The sequence below is a fragment of the Mytilus galloprovincialis genome, chromosome 13, assembly GCF_965363235.1.
Source record: "Mytilus galloprovincialis chromosome 13, xbMytGall1.hap1.1, whole genome shotgun sequence".
NCBI lineage: Eukaryota > Metazoa > Mollusca > Bivalvia > Mytilida > Mytilidae > Mytilus > Mytilus galloprovincialis.
In genome coordinates this window covers 54390588-54396874 of record NC_134850.1, presented here as the reverse complement: position 1 = coordinate 54396874, position 6287 = coordinate 54390588, and the positions used below count along the sequence as shown (strand labels likewise).

The 6287-nt window shown below is 31.5% G+C and overlaps 1 long non-coding RNA gene across 1 annotated transcript; it reads right to left on the bottom strand.

Annotated features, from left to right (window-relative positions):
- Positions 1-4354: 4354 nt before the first annotated feature.
- LOC143057927 (uncharacterized) lies at positions 4355-5870 on the bottom strand. Its single transcript, XR_012972872.1, has 2 exons — positions 5718-5870; positions 4355-4475 (listed from the first exon to the last, which is right to left on the bottom strand). It is a non-coding gene; the product is annotated as an uncharacterized LOC143057927 (long non-coding RNA).
- Between the last annotated feature and the right edge of the window lie 417 nt (positions 5871-6287).

The following is a 6287-nucleotide window of genomic DNA, read 5'->3' as shown; positions in this document are numbered from 1 at the left end:
CACCACTTATTGCGGACCTGTTTTTGTATTGCTATGAGTTACAATTTATGACAAAAATCAGCAAAGACCCATCGAAACAACATCTCATAAACAAATATAATAATACTTTTAGATATTTGGATGACATTTTGGCTCTCAATAATGACGACTTTAGTATGTATACTAAAGAAATTTATCCTGTTTAACTTCCTTTAAATAAAGCTAATACTAACAATGACCACTGCCCTTTCCTCGATCTTGATATCTATATCACTAACGGAAAGCTTAATACTAAAATTTATGATAAAAGAGATGATTTTTCATTTCCTATCGTTAATTATCCATTTTTAGATGGTGACGTTCCATTGTCACCATCTTACGGTGTTTATATATCTCAACTTGTACGATTCGCTCGTGTATGTAACAATGTTTTAGATTTTAACGAGAGAAATTTATGTATTACTGAAAAATTATTACACCAGGGTTTTTGATATCACAAACTAGTCAAAACATTTACTAAATTGTAGCATCGGTATAAGGACATCATTCGTAAATATAGCTCAACATGCAGACTTCTTATACGTTCAGGTATTTCACATCCAATTTTTTATGGAAATATTCTTTATAAAGCACAAAAATGTCAGTATTCACCTCAGAACTTACAAAACCTTTAAATAGACTTATCAAGAAGGGATATAGTTACGATGCTGTTGTCAGGTCACTAAAGATTGCTTATTTTGGCGTTAATATTGATTCACTTATAGGGACTTTGCATCGGAACTGAACACATTTATTAAAAAACCAGTTGTTGGCATGACACGGGTTATGTTCTTCTCATATATGTTATGATAGTATGATACTAAACCCCTAACGGGAAGGATTGTGCCTGATATTCATATGATGAAATTTTAATCTTTCAATCGGTTTAATTGAAGTCTGGAGCTGGCATGTCAGTTAACTGCTAGTAGTCTGTTGTTATTTATGTATTATTGTCATTTTGTTTATTTTCTTTGGTTACACCTTCTGACATCAGACTCGGACTTCTCTTGAATTGAATTTTAAATGTGCGTATTGTTATGCATTTACTTTTCTACATTGGCTAGAGGTATAGGGGGAGGGTTGAGATCTCATAAACATGTTTAACCCCGCCGCATTTTTGCGCCTGTCCCAAGTCAGGAGCCTCTGGCCTTTGTTAGTCTTGTATTTTTTTTATTTTAGTTTCTTGTGTACAATTCGGAAATAAGTATGGCGTTCATATCACTGAACTAGTATATATTTGTTTAGGGGCCAGCTGAAGGACGCCTCCGGGTGCGGGAATGTCTCGCTACATTGAAGACCTGTTAGTGACCTTCTGCTGTTGTTTTTTCTATGGTCGGGTTGTTGTCTCTTTGACACATTCCCCATTTCCATTCTCAATTTTATTGAAGTTATGTATAATGCAAACGTTTGATTGTATGAAAAGCAACTGTCTTCTTATCTTTATCAGGAATGATCAAAGATAAATATTTGGAAGACATGGGTCTATAATTACCGTAATCAACGAAGAAGAAACTAAATTACAAGTCCTTCAGATATTTTATTTCAACTGCTAATAAATTTGGAATTAACACAAAGTACCTACTGTATGAACAGAAACTTTTCAAGAAACAATCTTCCAATGAATCAATAAAATATTAAATGAATGGCTACTATTTTCTGTACTACTGTTATACAATGTAGTACTAATTTCCCATTACATCACTCAAAAGGCAAATATTATGAACTTAGGAATAAGGTAATTTTATCGAGCTTATTAATTTTACTTCTACTTTTGATGATTTTGAGTATTTATACACTGAGGGGATTTTGTATGCGCGCCACTGAGAAAAAGTTCTGGCCTATCACTAGTCTTTCACTTTTTTTTTTGGAATAACCGTTTCAGAAATGATATCGGATATGTTCCTTACGTCGTAACTACAATCCCCTTCCCTTTCATGAATGTGACCTTCCGAATTAGACTATTTACCGGATTTGTTATCACATAAGCAACACGACGGGTGCCACATATGGAGCAGGATCTGCTTACCCTTCCGGAGCACCTGAGATCACCCCTAGTTTTTGGTGGGGTTCGTGTTGTTTATTCTTTAGTTTTCTATGTTGTGTCATGTGTACTATTGTTTGTCTGTTTGTCTTTTTCATTTTTAACCATTGCGTTGTCAGTTCGATTTATGAGTTTGACTGTCCCTTTGGTATCTTTCGTCCCTCTTTCACAAATGATTGTTGGTTCGAAACCTGCACCTTTCAGGGGTGGGTTTAATCCAATACCAATAGGAATGCAAGTTTTACCGAAGAAGGACATTAGGTTTCTTTCACTAATAAAACTTAGTAGTCAATCTTGCTGATTTCTTCGAAAAATCAACCTAATCATTCCAAATATGAAATTGTACATCAAAGCCAAAATGATGTAGATTAAAGCAATCAAAGGTTACCGTACGGTTTTTGAAAATGAACAGAATCATTCCATATAATTAAGTATGAGAGCCCCGAACGGACAAGATGTAATCGTTTCTTACGAACACACCAAATGCTTGATTTTTGACAAAACCATTAGTAACGCTCAAATAAAAACATTGAAAAGGTCAAATTAAACATGTTAAACAGACCTCAACTAAAAACCAATGTTTTGCAGCCGTCGTCTTACAAGGAACATACAGTATTTGGCGAGGTAAATATGTTGTCCGCGGTCAACTTTCCCAAAGCATTGGACGACAAAAAAAGAATTGTTAAAATCAGTTGAAATCACCTGACTTAAGGTAGAACAATATAAAGATTTTTTTACAGCAAATCTCCAACTTCTAAAATTCTGATTCTTCCTTAAAACTGCATATGAATTTATAAAAGAGGTATATATAAATAGATAAAAGATACATCTCTTAAATGAATGCAATATTTTTGTTATGCAATCATTATGTAATCAATTATTATGCAATTTATAGCAAAATCATGTCAGTTCACTTGAATGAATTTAGCTCTTTCATCTCTATACCTAGACAGGAAATTTTAACGTTTTCTTGATCAACACAACAGGAGCTACAAAATTGTGTCTCAAATTATATCTATCGTTTTCCATTCTCTCATAAATTTGTAATTAGTGTAAACAACCCTACCATATTAAAGTAGATAATGTATGATTAGGTGTAAAATTTGATTTATACATTCTATCCAAAATCTGAGACACCCTTCTGTAGATAATGGCTCAAGGACCAACATAGAACGAAATCTACCCTCTCGGGTGATCCATGAAGAAGCTAATTTCAATTGAAATTGAAATTTCTTGTAAAATTTTGTAGACACAGTTATCATTATAATTAATTACATAATTGTTGTATAATACTAACATTGCATTAATATGAAAGAGTAATCCATAGATACCACTTTTGTAAATTTTCAAGCATTATAAAAAAAAGTTACAGCATTTTAAAACTGGAAATTGGAGGTTTGAAAGTTTTTTGTATTGTGCTACCTTAAGATCGGCATTAAACAAATAACATAAAGGCAAATACAAAAGTACCTGTTTAAGCGTTCTCGCATTTAATGAAAAATAGTTCAAACGCAATAAAAACCCTAAGTAATCAACTATATTTAAACAGACTGTAGTATCAACCAGTACACTTAAAACAAATTTATTGTACAGAAATCCTTAACATAATTAGGAAAGCCTAACTTTTAACAATATTAAAATATAAATACATCAGCAGTTTTTTTTTCAATTCATTTTATATAACAACCTTGTTTATATAACAATAATAAGGTGTGATATAATAGCTAATGAGACAACTATCAACCAAAGTTTACGTGAAGTGAATTTAAGCAATTATAGGCAACCAAGCGACCTTCGAAAATGAGAATAACCCATATCGTATAGATTTAAAAATTTTGTACAAACCAGTTGAAAGAGGATTAACTCATCAGATTGATACAAAGCAGAAAAACATAAAAAAAAAAATACCGAACGTGGCATGGTAATATCTGTGAAAGGTAAGTACTCGCAGATACTGGTAGCTATCTTAAAGTCAATAGTAACTAGTTAAGATAATGGATAAAAGACTTAACTTTGCTATTGTTAAACAATTTTCATATATAACATCAGAAGTGAAAAAAGAGGTTGCGTTATTCCGTTTATTACTTATTGCATTATCGCTATAATTTCATTTTAGCTTAACCCCGATTTAAGCTTACTTCATTAGGCATGGATTACGAGACGTGAACGTATTGCAGCCAATATATGCTGTATAGAGAAATAATCATACAAATACTTAATGTTTCAGATACTTTGAAATTGATAGCATGGCTTTCTTGGAACGGTGTGTACTCCTTTGCTTATATATTAAGACAACTCTTAAAGTTATTTGATATGTTTGATGAAACTATCAATGGATTTCTTATGATGTACAGATTTCGTTCGATCACCGATCCTTCTTCAGAAATCGTCTTTTATGTGGATTCAACTCAAGGCTCTGAAAAAGAAAATGAATAACATGTCATAGTTCTACATGTTTCAATTATTAAGACATGTATAGGATAAAAGCGATCAGATTCTTAGTAAAACAGTTATCAAGCCTAAACGATCAACTGTCATAAAATATTATTTTCTAGTTCGATAATGTATTATCACATAATGGTCTTTTGGAAATGATATTCCTAGTTTCGTGGTTCAGTATAAAACTTGGAACTCTATAGACACAATTTGTACCAGAGATTGGTAAACATAATTGAAAAACATGATACAAATCAAAAGCTGCTGTACAAGATTGCACAACATATTGTTTTGTAGTGGCAATCAGAGACGCACACATATCCTACGGCATCTGCCGTTCTGGTATGTGGTGAATATTAGTTTTGAAACTTGAATTGCCAATATTTGGTTTTAACCTAAAAAAGTTTTGGACGTATATTCACATTTTGTTTTTTTAAGTTCTTGCTGTTAGGAAACAATTACCAATTTGATAAATTCGAATATCAAAACTTGAATATTTTTTTACAGAAATAAATATTGAAGGGCTTTAACCTTATCCTCTAGTTTTCTCGTGTAAAAAAATAAAGGGATATTATAATGTCAGCATAATTTTAATCAAAATTTTATGTTTGCCTTGTTCCACAATTCTTACATGCTGTTTCGTAAGGAAAGTGTACTAGTTTGTGAAAAAGAAGTACACATGTTCACACGCCTGTTTAAATAACCGAGAAAAAAAATAGCGTTACCAAAATTTGACATGATCTCTTACTAATTACGCATATTTTTTATGTATGCATATGAATTCTTTTGTTGGAGTTGGACATTCAATTCAATTGTTGACCATAATGATAAACAATTTAATTTGGAATATTAGACAAAAAAGGACAGCTCTACCCATAAAAAGACCGATGGTCCAAAACTACAGAATATATTACGACTGAAATTATCTACTATAAAAATTTAGAAATCAATTAAATTTATTAAACGTATCTCCATCATGAAAATCTCTGAATAACTGTCTAGTTTTGTTTATACTTAGATCCTTTTAGTTGTTCTGCTTTCGTTTGAATATGGTTTCGGATTTTCAAACAGTTTGCCCTCGGTCATCACTGAAGAGACATTACGTATCGATTCTATTATTAAACATTTATAGGTGACAGTCGGTAATTTTTTGTATCATTTTTGGATCGCATATGAAATATAATCTATAAAGTTTAGCCATTATTACATATTGAAGACTTACATTTGTCGTATCGTTCATATCCTTCGTACTCGTCATACCTTGCAGAACAAATAACAATCAACATCACAAAGACAGACACCAAAATCTTCACAAATTCTTCAGAGATAGCCACCATGTTTATCCTTATTAAAGTATTTTAGTAGAACAGTTTAATATGAGTTGGCGTAAATATGTATAATCCTTAAAAGTCAACCTTATTTATACTCTAAATATTAACCTAAATTATACATCAACAAAAATAAGTACGTGATTACTGACGAAAGCTACATCAAAGTTATGTTGTTTTACATGCTTAAACTAATAAAAATTGAGTTAATGATCACTGTTTTGAATACGACTAACGTAAAAGGTGTAAAATAGAAAGAATATTGATTGTTTTTGTTTACATTAACTTGTTTGTATGTTGTAAAGTTGTCAACTTCATTTAAACTTTCAAAAAGACATAAATATATTAATACTAAAACATATGATATGGGTGTCAATGACACAAACGCCCTTAGGCTAATAGAATGCTTGGAAATAAACAATATCAGGGGAAAAAATATGCTTCTGTTGCAGGATATTTTAATC